Source organism: Equus asinus, chromosome X, assembly GCF_041296235.1.
Source record: "Equus asinus isolate D_3611 breed Donkey chromosome X, EquAss-T2T_v2, whole genome shotgun sequence".
Taxonomy (NCBI): Eukaryota; Metazoa; Chordata; class Mammalia; order Perissodactyla; family Equidae; genus Equus; species Equus asinus.
This window is the reverse complement of record NC_091820.1, coordinates 9,538,035-9,553,424: the sequence shown is the minus strand read 5'-3', so window position 1 is coordinate 9,553,424 and position 15,390 is coordinate 9,538,035. Positions and strand designations below refer to the sequence as shown.

At 42.3% G+C, this 15,390-nt stretch overlaps 1 long non-coding RNA gene across 3 annotated transcripts in view; it reads right to left on the bottom strand.

Annotated features, from left to right (window-relative positions):
• LOC123282814 (uncharacterized) overlaps positions 1 to 7,043 on the bottom strand; it is a 42,296-nt gene extending 35,253 nt beyond the window's left edge. For 2 of the 3 annotated variants that reach the window (XR_011499933.1, XR_011499935.1), the window contains exons 1-3: positions 6,535 to 7,043; positions 3,313 to 3,383; positions 3,122 to 3,183 (exon numbers count right to left, since the gene is read on the bottom strand). This is a non-coding gene — a long non-coding RNA (uncharacterized lncRNA). Of the gene's footprint in view, positions 1 to 1,654; positions 2,319 to 3,121; positions 3,184 to 3,312; positions 3,384 to 6,534 lie in introns of those variants that run through there. The other variant, XR_011499934.1, reaches the window with a different exon arrangement.
• Between the last annotated feature and the right edge of the window lie 8,347 nt (positions 7,044 to 15,390).

The window sequence follows — 15,390 nt, the reverse complement described above, 5'->3', positions numbered from 1 at the left end:
GTAATCATGCAGCAGCAGGAGGAGCATGCAGCAGCAGGAGGAGCATGCACCAGCCCAGTAAAGGGGGTCTGAGCGCCACTAGTTGCCTACCCAAAGACACATGCTAGTTAGTGGCACAGTCAAGACTAAAACCCATCTTTCAGCCTTGCCACTGGCTCATCAAGGCCCCTATTTATAATGGCAATACCTACCATGTGCCATCCTTTTTTTTTTTTTAAAGGTTTAACGTTATTTATTTTTTTTGAGGAAGATCAGCCCTGAGCTAACATCTGTCGCCAATGCTCCTCTTTTTGCTGAGGAAGACTGGCCCTGAGCTAACATCCATGTTCATCTTCCTCTACTTTATACATTGGATGCCTGCCACAGCATGGCTTGACAAGCGGTGCGTAGGTCCACACCCGGGATCTGAACCAGCAAACCCCGAGCCACCGAAGTGGAACGTGCGAACCTAACCCCCACGCCACCGGGACGGCCCCAGTGCCATCCTTTATAAAGCATTTTCAGAGCTATTATCTCATTTCATGCCCACCATAATCCTGGGAGATAGATAAAGGCAGATATCTGTGTGCCCTTGACATGGAGGCTAAGAGATTGATCTGGCCCAAGGCCACAGACTGGAAGTAACATAGTTGAGACTAGAACCTTGCTCCATGGGACACCACCACTTTTATAGGTCAGAAGAGATATCCAATAGCGAGCCACAATTTAGCCCTTTATGCTTGATGTCTACTGACCACAAACTCAATGTCTTCGATTTGGTTTTGTCCTATGTCCCTCATATGCCTGGCAGTTGTGGGCCTCAAACAAGGACCACCATTTGAGCAGGGGCTTGCTCAAGGGATGTTTAAGCTCCTTGCCATGTGTCACCAGCCCTGGTGCAGGGTTTCTGTTTTCTATTTCTAACTTTTGATATCAACTCTTAGTTACAAGAGAAAAACAGTCTATTTTTATAAAATGACTCAGATGTCTCTGGAAACATTTACAATCCTTGGAATGTTTTGTTTTAATAATTTCCTGATCTGTATGCAGTAAGGCGTTTCCGTGTAATAGCTCATATGAAATTCCTCGTCATTGTGGAGTTTAAATTTTGCTTTATACTTTCCTTGCATTTAAATTTAATCACAGTCGATTCTCATGTGAGCTGAATTTGTGATAACTTCCTCCGCCGTTTGCTTATTTACAGGGCGCGCTCTCTGCTTTTCATCCCATCTTCCTCCTCCATTTCCTTAAGCCTCAGAAGCTTTCTCATGATCTCATGGTTTCCTGCACTGGCGTCTGGATAGCCAGAGCCTGCTCCAAATTATGCCATGGAATGTTTACATCTTTGATGAGGTCACCTGCACAAGGCCATCATGGGTTGTGGAGATGGAAGATGTTGGTTCCAGCCCACAGTGCACCTTGCACTGACTTTGTGATCTTGTAGCAAAAAAGAGCATGGGGACCTATAATTATGCTTGTCCTTTGACCTAGAAATTGCCCTTCTTTCATCTATTCTAGAGAAATAATTGTAGATATGCCCAAAGGTTTGATTATAAGGATGTTTACCACTGCAATTTTTATACACACACAAAATTGTTCAGGGACTCCTCAGCCTCCAATAAAAGAGGAATAGGAATATAAAATATAGCCACATGACACAAGGTGCATCTCAAACTTGAATTTATATCACAATCCCCAGGGCTTGTTAAATAAAACACAAGTTACTGTGCGTCACCCCCAGAGCTTCTGATTATGTAAATCTAGGATGGGATCTGGGAATTTGTGTTTCTACAAGTTCCAAGGTGATGCTCATACTGCTGGTCCATGGACCACACTTTGGGAACCATTGCTATACTAGAATATGTAATGACATAGTTTCTATATATTAGTCTTAAAAGGAAATTTATGTACAAAAAGTACTTTAAACCTATTTTTTGTAAATCAATACCAAATATTTAAAAAGTTAAATGGTGGTTAACTTTCAGTTATCTTTGAATGGTAGGATTATGGGAGGAGGGTGGAATCTCCCCCCCACCCCGTTTTTTGCATTGACTCAGAACTCATAGACCTGGGTTTAATCCTATCATCTCCAGCTCTCATCTGCTGTATGATCTTGAGCAAATTAGCTAACCAACAGCCACAACTTCCTTGCCTATAAACAGATAATGATGCTTCCCTCAAGGAGAGACTTTCACTATTAAGGGAAATAACGTAACACTCATGTATTCATTCATTGACAAATATCTGTGGAACCCCTCCTGTGCCCTGGGCGCTGCGCGGAGGTCACAAGGTGAGAAGATGAAGAAGACTCGGTGTCTGGACTTCACACAACTTCAAGTCTATTGAAGGAAAAAGACATTCAACCCCCCTCATCTTTTTCCCTGTACAGATATACTTCAATGAAAGCATCTTAAAATATCCCAATTTCCCAAATTGCTGATTTATGGGGTCTCAATGTTTTTCCCCTTACAGAAGAATATACGTCTGGATTCCTCTGATGAGCCAGTCCCTGGAGCATGATTTAATTTAAACAGATCTTTTCAGGATCAAGCCTGTTGGTTGAAGTGAGTCAAGCGCCACTCACAGTGTGGCATTTCCTGGGCCTGTAGGCATGGCTCTGTCACAACCTGGGTGAAGGGTTATCCCTGCTTTACAGAGGCCTGGGAGGATTAAAATGTCCATACTCCCTCATGCAAAGTGAGTCTGGATCCTTATTAAACTCTCGGAGCACAGCCCAAGAAGAGAGAAAAGTGCCCCCCCACCCCCAACCAAGAACCGGGAAATAAATGCTCCTTGTTCCGTCAGTGAAGGCACCTGAGGCGAACTTCTTGCTATGACCCAATGTGAAGGAGTGTTTGAGATCCTGGAGACATGTTGTCTAAAACCCACACAGCACAGGGTGGCACAGAGCTCCAGCGTCAGGTTTCACCCCAGAGATATTTTGCTAATAGAGAAAGGTTGTTGGAGCTGTGGTCGTGAGCAAACTGGTACACCCTGTGCTCCGTGGGAGAGGCCCCAGGATACGGGTTATCGTGGGCAAGAGCCTGGCCTTCCTGGGCGCTGCCTTTGAGGCCTCTCTCTTGGCCAAGCTCTGCCTTTCTCTCTTGATAACGCAGTATGTTTACTCCACCTGCCCCCGTACCTGGGAGGTGCTGCAGGCAGTGGGTATGTTTTACTGCTGGACTCCAATCTCTGGGCCTCTCACTATAAAAAAGAAAGAGAGAGGAAGGGGAAGAAGCTGGATCAAACCTTTCAAAAAACAAACCCCGTAAAACTCCCAGGGAAAAAAATGAAATAATTGCTGTATTTTAGAAGATGATTTTTCCTAGGTACCTTAGGCTTTATGTTTCATGGCATATCTTGAACCTCCAGAAGGAAGCTGTAAAAGCGCTCACCAAATGTCACTGTGGGAGGAAGGAAACAACTCAGAGACAGGGTCAATAAAACCAAGGTGGATGTAAATTCTATGTCGTTTCCATTCCAGGGACTGTGAATATCCAAGTGAAAACTACAGTGAAAAAGGAACCTGCCTCATGCAGCTTTATGAAGGCTCGAGTCGAGTCTGCAGGTCCTCTAGCAAACAGTTAAAAAGATAAGTAACCTAAAAATCCTTTTTCTTAAAAAAAATTGAGATATAAGTCACATACCACAAAATTTACTCTTTTAAACTGTACAATTTAGTGGTTTTTAGTATGTTTATAAAGTTGTGCAACCATCACCGCTTTCTAATTCCAGAACATTTTCATCACCCCACCAAGAAATCCCATACTCATAAGCAGTCACTTCCCATTCCCCCTCCCCCCAGCACCTGGCAGTGACTAATCGGTTTTCTGTCTCCATGCCTTTGCCTATTCTGAATATTTCCTACCGATGAAATCATAGAGTATGTATTCTTTTGTGTCTGGCTTCTTTCACTTAACATCATGTTTTCAAAGTTCATCCACATTCTAGCATGTATCAGTACTTCATTCCTTCTTATGGCTGATAATATACCATTGTATGGACATACCACATTTTGTTTATCCAGGATGAGATAAGCCATGGGTGGTCAATGATTCACCTGTCTGGTGAATTTTTTACAATTTAGTGTAAAAAAGTTATTATATGAGGAGTTATATTTAAACAATATGGCCTGCTTTGGGCCCGGCCTCCAAGCACCTACCTAGTCACCTAGTGAGTGTCCATTTAGTCACCTCAACTGGAAGAATGTCCCTGATGGGAAAGTGTGTGATGCACTGTATCTGTGAAGCTCTTCATTGTCAAATGCAGCAAATTGCTAAGCTGTGGGGTAAACACAGCCAATTTTCAAGTGCAAAATGTCACTCAAAGTATATTCAGATATTGAGATATTCAGGGAGTTGACAACAGTAGATTCTACCAGAACCAAGGAAGATATATAGATGGTCAATAAGCATATGAAAAGATGTTCCACACCATATATCAGAGGGAAATGTAAATTCAATCAACAATGAGATACCACTACATGCCTATTAGAATGGCCAAAATCTCAAACACCGACAACACCAAATGCTTGTGAGGAAATGGAGCAACAGGAACTCTCATTTGATGCTAATGGGAATGCAAAATAGTACAGCCACTTTGGAAGAGAGTCCAGCAGCTTCTCAGAAAACTAAATATACTCTCACGGCACAATCCAGCAACTGTGCTTCTTGGCATTTATCCAAAAGAGCTGAAAAGTTATGTCCACACAAAAACCTGCACATGGATGTTTATAACAACTTCATTCATAATTACCAAAACTTGGAAGCAACCAGATGTCCTTCAGTAGGTGAATGGATAAACTGGTACATCCAGACAATGGAATATTATTCAGCACTAAAAAGAAATAAGCTATCAAGCCATGAAAAGACATGAGGGAACTTAAATGCCTATTACCAAGTGAAAGAAGCCAATCTGAAAAGGCTACAAACTGTAAGATTCCAATGATGTGACATTCTCGAAAAGGCAAAGGTATGGAGACAGTGAAAAGATGAGTGAGTAGTTGCCAGGGGTTGGGAGGGAGGAAAGGATGGATAAGTGGAAGATGGAGGATTTTTAAGGCAGTGAAACTACTCTGTATGATACTATCATGATGAATACATGCCATCATACATTTGTCCAAAGCTGTGGAATGTTCGTTACTAAGAGTGAATCCTAATGTAAACTATGGACTCCGGCTGCTGCTGATGTGTCCATATAGATTCATCAATTGTAACAAATGTACCCTCTGGTGGGGGATGTTGACAGTGGAGGAGGCTGTGTGTATGTGGAGAGGGGGACAGCGAGTACATGGGAAATCTCTGTATCTTCCCTTTAGTTTTGCTGTGAACCTAAAACTCATCAAAAAATAGTCTATTTAAAAAAAATTCTAGTATAATCCTTGGCACTACGAATGTAGTTACAAATATTTGCTGATAACCAGGCCATTTCCACTCCAACTGTTTGTTCTCCTCCTGGCAAGACTTTTAACCCTGAAATGCTGTGTTCATATGTGAGGAGTCTAACTGAGAGTTTCCAGACTACTAGGTTTAGTCCAGTGCCCTGGGATCAAGTTCTTATCTGCCACTCACCTTTCTGGGACTCAGTTTCCTCATCTGAGAACTGGGGAGTTGGCCTAGATCATCTCTAGGTTCCATTCAGCTTGACCAGTCTGTGAGCTGGGTAAGGTCTGACAAAAGTCAATGTATAAGGCTGGCTCCAAAGATGTGACTCATACTTACCTGTCTCCACCCCAAGGGATGTGTTAGACCCAGTAACCACATTTTTCAAGTCAAAATGCAGGGTTTATTACCCAAGAAATGATTTTTTTTTATGTTTGAGAAGTTGTCTGGGCTCCCTATTACCATGTATGTTCCATATAGAAACATTGGAATGTTTATAAATATGTGAAAAAGAAAAGTAAAATCGCTCATGGATCCTTCTCATTCAGGATAACCACAAAGATATTTTGGTGGTTTTCCTTCCAGGCTTTTTGAAATTATTGATTTCCAAGTCTATCTTCTTCCCTAGATTGTGAATGCCACGTATTTTATTCTTAGTTATCTTCCCAAAGCCTGGAACTTAGCAGGTATGCATTAAATTTTTGATTTAATGAATCAATTAAGTTTGCATGGCAAAATATTTTCAATTCCAAGGTATTTCTATAATTTATGAGAATAACAGGGCAAAATGATTGAGAACAGTTGCTCCATATCAAGAACAAACCTTAGTTTGGGGCACTAATCACATGCTTAATTTTGAAGAGTTGGCCATTGAAGATAATTTTTACAGATTTTTAGGGGAAGGAGGGCAGGGAGGGTTACAGAGACCATTGCATTTCCACAAGAAAAGCCGGACCCCAGAATTCAGAGCCTCTGGGCTTTTATGGAGAGGGTGGCATTAGTTGAGTAATTAAACTTCAAACTCCTGCAGACACAGCTCTTTTTTTAAAAAAATGATTTTAACTTTTTAAAGCAGTTTTAGGTTTACAACAAAATTGAAAGGCAGGTACAGAGATCTCCCACCCTCCCCCTGCCCCACACATGCACAGCCTCCCCCATTATCAACATCACTCACCAGAGTGGGATGTTTGTCTCCAAGGATGAACCTACACTGACACATCGTCATCACCCAAAGTCCACAGTTTACCTTAGGAGACTCAGCTCTTTCATGTTTTGTGTTCAGCTGCAAGTAATCAAAAACCCAACTTGTGTGGTTTAATCCTAGAGGAATTAATTTTTTTTACATAACAGGAAGTTTGAAGAGAGGCAGTTGTCAATATTCAGATCAAAGAGCTCTGCCCTATCACGGCTGGGCCCACGTCTCTGCAGTTCTCTTGGAGTTTCCCTCATTGTCCTGGTTCCAAGCATCACTTCTGCATTCAGGGCAGGAGGAAAATGGGAAGAGAAGAGGAAAAGGCCACACCAGCCGGCTCCGTCTGTTTTTGTTATGGAAGCAAAAGCTTTCCAGAGTTCACCCCTGTCCCAAGAAGACTTCTGCTTCGGTCACACTGCCCAGAATCAGGTCACATGGCTCTTCCTGGTTACAAGAGGGTCTGGGGAACAGAGCTGCGCATACTGCTACTGCAGACAAACTTGAGGTTATGTTAGCACGGAAGAAGGGGATGAACGGATATAGCTATGCAAGCAACAGTGCTTGTCATACACACTGCAATACCCAGCTGCTGTGTGGCTCTTCATGGGGTTCGAGTTAATGGGTGTAAAGCACTCGTTTCAGTTGGCATCCAGTGTAAGGTAGCTTTTAACAATAACAATAACTACATTTATTATAACAAGCCCTTTTAACATACAGTTTTTGTTTAATCTTTAAACAATAGCGCAGAGTAGGTAAGCGAAGTCTTCTCATCCCCACTGTACAGATGAGAAAACCGAGACCCAGAGCAGGTGCAGCTACGTGTACCCAGTGGACACAGAACTTTAACTTAACTCTTGTGCCTCTGAAGCCTGTGTCAAGAACTGCAATTCTGTTTGTCCCTGCTCAGTCCCCACTGGATGTTGAACCTTTGCTAAGGTCATAGGACTTAAAATGCTGAGAAATAAACCGGGTCAACTCGAGTTGGGAGCCTGTGGAAGACAGCGAGTCTGTCTGTGGTTTCCTCTGCCTGAGATGGGCCGTGGGCTTTTAGTTTTGTTCAGTGCAACATTCTAAAGGACTTTCTGGCTGTAAGCGCGGGCTAGCAAAATGTAGGCTGAGGAGCTGTGGCCAGCTGTGGGCAGTCACACCCCTCAAAACCTCAGATTACAATAGAACATTGACAAACAGTCCGAGGCAGTGCTGGCCTCTAATCAAGTGAGCTGCTGGGCCAAGAGGGGGCCACCTTTGCCTCGGGTGCACGGCAAAAGCTTGCTCTTAGAAAGACAAATCCTTCAAGATCTCTTTTTTGAAATATTGGAGTTTTCCTTTGGCTGCTGAAACTATTCATGATATAGAGCTCAAGGGAGTTATAGGGAATTTCAGAGACCAACGCCCATAAAACCCCCTCCCACTGAACTTTAGACAGAATGCCTTATGTGTGGCCCTGTGAAGAGAAGTTATACAATGCGTGAAAATGAGCAAATGATGACCGCATGTCCTTTCAAAGTCATCCTGGAGCTCTGTTTCCTAAGCCAAGGGTATTTCATTCTCCACAGAAATGCTGCTTTGTTTGACTTACTATTTACCACTGATTAGGACTGGGACTTCACAAAGTCAGATGGTAACTTGTAGACCGAGAAGTTACAATGATTTTTGTCCAGTAGAGTTGCAAACGATTTATGTTTGGTAAAAAAGATAACCTCAAAGGTTACGGTTTTATTGCCTTGTAGGGCATCAAACAGTTTTGTATCTATCGTTGCACCATATTTTAACACTCTTTTCTCCACTGACTATATATACATCAGTCTCTCCTATATGCTGGTTTCCTCATTAAGGAATTAAAGACGTCTTTGATACCTGCTCACCATATATTTGCATAAAGGTCATGTTTTCAGCGTTTTGATGTTTGCTTTGGCAGTGCCTTGGCAATTCTTATAGAGAGAATTAACCGTAGTTTAAGGCATTTAGCAATGTGAAGACCATAAAGTGCAAAGAGGAACATCCCACTGGGAGTATGTGTGCTATTTAACTTGATCCTTGCCTCAGCTGTTCATAAACACTGTCTGGAAGCTATTCCTCACAGTGTGTTGGTATTGGATTCCAGAACAAAATCAAAATAAACAAAACAATGCAAAATGAGAAGCCCTATGCAAACAAAGGGATGAACATACAAATTACAAATTTAGAAATGAAATGGAATCTGCTGGTGGTGGCCACCTAGAGAGCATCCTTTTTGCTTCTAAATTCTGCCTCTCCACAGGTACTTGCTTTCTTTCCAAGCCCAGAGCCTATTTTCCAGGCCATGTGCATTGGATGGAATTTCTAGTGTAAAGAAAAACAAACTCCATCAAGCATATTTTATCCTAATCTGCACAACGATCGTTTCCTCCTCCAGGGGAGGGGACACACGTTGTAAAGACCCAGAAGCCAGTGCCTTCTCCGACGGGTACCAACCTCAAACAACCTTTACTTGTCCCTTTGATGCCTCCAGTTCACTAACAGGGACTTGCCGAGTTCCAGGTTCTAAAAAAATTGCTTGGGATCTAGTGGTAAAGGATTACAATTGTATCGCATTTATTTATTTATTTTAACCGTCTCAGTAGTGGAGCTGACAGTCTGGGGAGAGAGAAGAGTATTTGAGAAATAAACAAATTATGTCCTGCTATTTATCGTGTGTGTGTGTGTCTATGTGTAAGAGACGCCTCTTGTTTGAGGCTACCCTTTAGTTTTGGCACTTCTTCTGAAACTTACACAGAGATCATTGAAAATCCCATGTGCTTGTTAGTAAATTTGTTATAAAAATAGTAAGCACCTAGACCACATCATCACACGGGTTCCTGCAGTCCCTGACCGCATGTTTCCACTGCTAAGGCAGTTACATGTGGGCGTGGGGAGTGTCAGAACAATTCGTTTGACTCCAGTAGTGATATTCCTACCAGAACAAACACCTAACCCCTGAGATTTCCAGGATGATTTCCACCAAATGGGTCACAGGAAAGAGCTCTGAGATAATCCATGTCAGAGTTGTGTTATGCATGCTCTATGCGACTTACAAATGCCTATGAATAGTAAGTCCACATGACGATATTGTCACTTATGTCTACAATCCATTTACTGTCTCCGTCACATTCTAGATCCTCAAACCATCTGCCTCTCACTCGAAGAAAAATACTATGAACTATATACATAACCATAAGACAATTTTTTTTATCATTGGTCTTGCTCAATATAGGGCCTGCATCTCTCTCACGAAAAATACTATTTTATGTATTATGTCATATTCCGGAATGCCAACTTGTAGGAAGTCACATACATGTCAGAGAATCTTTGAATTGTGTCTGTTGTAAGGCAATGGATTAGTTGTATTCTCTCTGATGTTCTCATATCATTGTCCCACCAAGGTAGTAACTTCAAACCTTTGATAATCATGTTAGACTCGTCTATTGGTCAATTGTAATCAGAATCCAGATTCTGATTTTCAGTCTTCTGGTGCTCATTCCGTTCTCCCTGAGTGCTCAGTGGTGGGTTAGAGGGCTCAGGTTAAGTTTTCTGAGTCCCTCAAGATGTCTCTTGTCCCAATAAGGAGACTCAAAAATATTTACAAATGTTATCATTCATATATTTTGGAAATTCAAGCCACTTTCAGGCATGTCAAATGATTCTCACCAAAACTTAAACTTTCTCATCTCCCTCTTAGAGGAATATTCCCATATATCTCTGTTGAACACTTCCTTCTCTTGTCTAGAGACAAAAGACTTTCTGTGTTTCTTAGACTTTCTTACTGAAATAATCATGTTAGTTCTTTTGTTTGCCTCTGATCTAGAACATTATCATTGTGCTCTCAATTTTCTTTTTAAAACAATATTTTTTTTAACATGGGTGGGATAAGATGGCTTTGTGACTTGTTACGTATTCCCAAGACAGAGTATACTGGAAAATAGAAATCTAGTTTTGAAAATGACTTTTGACCCTATTTTTCTTAAAATGGGAGAATCAATTATATAATAATCTCTGGCACAACCTCTGACACCTTTTCTAACATCATTCTTTATATGACTCAATCAAGAAAAATAATGGTCTGCATCCTTTTTCCACAGCCACCTCCCATGCAGAATAAAGTCACTAAGAGCTATTCGACCAAAACGATCCAGGAACCAGGTTGTTTGAAGACCTTCTCACTCACCAAGATCTCCTGGCAGCCTTTCTTCTCTTTTCTAGCACTCACTGTAAGATGAAGGGGTACAAACAGAACACAGCACTCCATGTTATTATCCAAGGCTCCTCTCCTCTAATTGAATTTGTACTTCAGTGAGTTCTTCAAGTTTTCTTTGAATTTTCTAAAGAAGCATTAGGGCTTAACACTTCTTTCAAAAGCCTGGACCAAAAGTCCTTTGTAAGTTTTCTCCCATACAAAAGGCTTGCGTGCTTTTCTGTCCATTTGGTTTCTTAGGCTCCATGTTTCTTATGCTATTTGCTTTCACTTAGCAATGCTTTGGATCTATACAGATCCATGGAAGGATTCTTTCTTTGTGAAACTTGCACACAGCATATTTTTTGTTAACTATTTTCTAAAATGATCAGAGACGTTGGCTGCATTCAGGGTCGTGTGCTGGACTCTCTTCTCCTTGAGCTAGCTCATCTCAATATTGTAAGCTCCCTGAGGGTAGGGGCTGCTTCTGTCTTGCTACTGCTGTATTCCTAATACCTAGTACAGTACCTAGCATATAATAGTGCTCAATATGTATTTGTTGAGATAATGAATTAATCCCTTCCCCTAAAGATCACGTATAGAGTCTGAGCCACTGATATGTTTAAAGGATCTCAAAGTGCAGTTAAACTTTGCTGGGCCAGCATCTAGAGACATGGATCTGGAGATTTTTTTGTCTTATATCCCTCTGGACATGTGATGAAAGGCCATGGGTATTCTGCTCAGGAAGGGTTTAAATGCCCACATAAAAAGTGTCAGCTGACAATTCAGAGATTGACCAATTCTCTAAGTCCCATCCATGGGCTCTATCTTAAGATCTTCTTGTCTCGATTGTCCATGAATGATTATCTGTGAAGAGATAATGCCCAGGGCAGAGGGCCCAGAAAGGGGGCTTCCTGAGTGGTGGGAACATGGGGACCTGAAACAGAGACTTGGAGGTCACTGATGGCCAACGAGGGCCATAGGCAGACTGTGAAGAGCTGGGATCAGAGAGAAAATTGAAGAAAGTCTATTGAAGACAAAGTAGGGAGATAAAGCTGACGCAGCACAGAAACATTCCTTCAAGCAGACACTGTAAGCAAGATTCTTGGGTGCCCTCAAGTTGAGATCTGGTATTTAAGAAAAGGAAATTGAGATCTGAAACTGAGCCCGGACTGGGGATCCAAAGCCAAAGTGTCTTTTTCTTCCAGTTACCAAGAAGAGTGAGTCAGCAGCCCTAGACTTGAAGTGCAGAGTAGAAAGGAGAGAGAGTTAGCAGGAAAAAAGAAAATATAATTCAACTCGTCACGCTTTTATTGACCGCCTACTTTGTTTTGCCCAGGCTGGGAGCTATGAATAAAGCAGGCACACTTTCCTCATGGAGCTTATATGACCGCCCATCCTGTACTTCAAAAGGCTGGAAAAGAATAACTAATGCTTCGGACTGAGCCAGGCTGAAAGGAATAATATTAGCTGTCCTGTGTACCGCCACAATACCCTCATACAAGAGCAGTGGTGCCCCAAGGGGACATTGAGCAATGTCTGAAGACCATTTTGGTTGCCATAACTGGGAGGGAGGTGCTTCTGGTAACAGTGGGCAGAGACCAGGGCTGCTGCTCAGCATCCTACAACCCGCAGGGCCGCCCCCACGACAAAGAGCAACCCGGCCCAAAATGTCACTAGTGCCGAGGGTGAAGAACTCTGCACTAGAATAAAGGGCTTCGAGCACTTTCAACAGCTGACCAGGCTTGTCCTCTGCTTCCTGTTTCACTTGACACATTATGAGAATGAGGGTCCATACCACAAGAAGAGCAGATGGGAAAAAATATGATTCCCCGGGCCCAGTCTTTAGAGGAGAAATTCCACCGGCGCCCCTGTGTCGTGGCAGTGGGAAGTTACCCAAGCTGCAACAAGACAGCTCTGGGAGCTTTGTGTCCGGGGTAAATTTCATCAGAAGTACGCTCAGGGAATACCAGCGCATTTAAAATTAGTCTAAGCCAAACACCATCGGAAGATGAGAAGGGTAAATCCAGTGCAACAGACACCATATAACTCATCCTGAGCCAACACAAATGGTTCTGGCGTCGTATATGTCCCTGCCTCCCCCAGGGGGCAGCTGAGAAATGCCGGGGTTCTCCTCCGTGTTATCTCCACCGTGGGCGGAAATTTGAAGGGCAATACTCGAGAGCCTGGGCTTCTGAAACAGGCCGCCTATAAGCAAAACCTGCTTGTCTACATTTGAAGATGACTCTTGTTTCTTTTTTAATCAATGTTCTTCAACTCATTAAATCATTGAAGACAAGTAAACATGTGCCAACTCGCAGGAACCTCCTTTTTTTCTTTCAGTTTTATGAATTGGCAATTAAACAGACATTGAATAGCTTGGCCCTTTTAACATTGTGGATTGCTCACTTAGTTCTTCTTGCCCTTTTTTTTTTTCTTTCTTCCAGGACACTGTTTTTATTGTTAGGCCACCCAGGGATGTTCTTGATCCTGCAGGGCGTTGTGACATCGCCTTTAATTCTTGGGAGTGCTACCCCCCAGCCAGGGAAGGGCTGGGAAAAGGTCAGGACCCAGGAAGTGCAGATGTCAGAGATCTGAAAGCTTGTGCGCAGAGCTCTTCAGCTGGGCCACAGCTGCTGCCTTTCCCCTCCCCTCCCCTCTTCCTCTTCTGACAAAGCCTTTGTGTCCCAATGCCCCTATCAAAGGCACAAGAGAACACAAGCAAATTATCCGAAGAGGAGCTAACCCACTCTCCTTCCTGCCATAAGGTGTATGGGCTGGGTGGGCCAGCCGCCTTCAGGTCTGCCGGCATCCGTGCGCATTCTGCCGCCACTGGTGCTACTCCATTCCTTTATGCCATCTCCTGAAGGAGCACAGAGCATTGGGAGTGGTTCTGAGTCAACGTGATTTTTATGGAGTACGAGGGCTGTTCCAAAAGTGATTATGATTCAGCTGTTTCTTACTGACCATCTCCCCAAATAATCTCTTTTGGCAGAAATAAATTGATTTTATGGGGTCACAAAAGATATTCTGGTTAATAAACTTACTCTGCACCTACAATCCGTCAGATGAACAATGAGGTGACAGTGTACAGAAGCCATAGAACAAGAATCCAAGCCAAAAAGCCCACATATTGTATTTAAGTTAGCGTTACCAAGGGGCGGAGTAAACGAATGAGGTGTTTGAAGAAAATCAATTTCATGACTTTAGAGAAATTCCTACAGCTAAGGCTGTTGAGGTTAGTGGGCATGTGTATGGTGATAGTGGAGGGAAGCTGATGGGTGATTGTGCCTGATGTGAAAAGAAATACACAAAAGAAAAGTAAGCTTAGAATATCTATCGGAAAAGTGGAATAATTGTGCATACTCAGAAAGCATACATGCATCGTCGAAGATGCATGTTGCAAAGATAAATTCTACATTTAAAAGTTTCTGGTATATGCATGGAATTCCTCCATGAAAAAACTCCAGCTACATTCTTGTAGCTATAATATGTACAAAACAAAGAGCTAAAGAATCTTGCCTCCAGCCTTTATTATCATAATTACTAGAACAAAAGTATGTCGTTTCTGAGGTTTCAGTGAAATGAATCGGTCAGAATATATTCCTTTGCAGAAAATTACTACTTACGTTTCCAAACTCTTGCTATGAATATGGTCAGTCTTTGGAGCTAAAATAAATAAATACAAGTTGAGGGTCCACTAAAGAAATTCAAACAAATAGGAAAACTTAGCTACTTGCAGTTGACACAGGAAGTTGACGGTTTCACATTCACAAACTAAACAGCCTTAGGAAATGAGGATGTATTACATACCGAAAGCTAACGTGAAAAAACATTTGCAGAACACTTAGAACAGTTCCCAGCACACAGCTTTGGTTTCCTTTAAAGCTGCCATCGTAAACACAGGAAATCTGGAAGTCTATTCTACATCTAATTTTTAACATTACAATATATGAGAATGTTGCTGTTGGCTGAGCTCATGTGACTCTAAGGTAGAGGTCAGCAAACTACGGCTCGTGAGCCAAACCCCGCCTGCCGTCTGTTTCTGGACAGCCTGAGAGCTGAGAATTGTTTTTACATTTGTAAATGGTGAAAAGAAAAATCAAAAGGAAAATATTTCGTGACACATGAAAATTAATTGGAATTCTAATTTCAGGGTCCATGAATAAAGTCTATTTGGAACACAGCCCTGCCCAAATGTTTCCATCTTGTCTGTGGCTGCTTTTGAGTTACGAGGGCAGAACTGAGTCCTTTCCACAGAGACCCCATGGCCTACGAAGCGGAAAATATTTCCCATCTGGACCTTTACAGAAAATATTTGACGACCCTTCCTCTAATATGCAAAGACCAGCTTAATCTGAAAGTAAAAATACGAAAAAACAATATAGAGGAAAAAAGAGAGAAAAATGCCCTGTTCGCGAGTTGATTTTCATAAGCCACACTTGAACCTCTCCTGCGCATCTGTACCCACTTTCATGACAGCCTGGCCCCCTCAGATTAAAGGCGCCCTCCCGCCAAAACCTTGTCATTCTTTCTGCTGCGGGATCTGTGGAAAGCTCAGGTGTGGTTTGAAATTTGATGCAAAAGTTCGAATTAGTTCTTATTTTCCTTGGTCTAGGTTACCTAGGTAACACAACAAAGCAAAAATA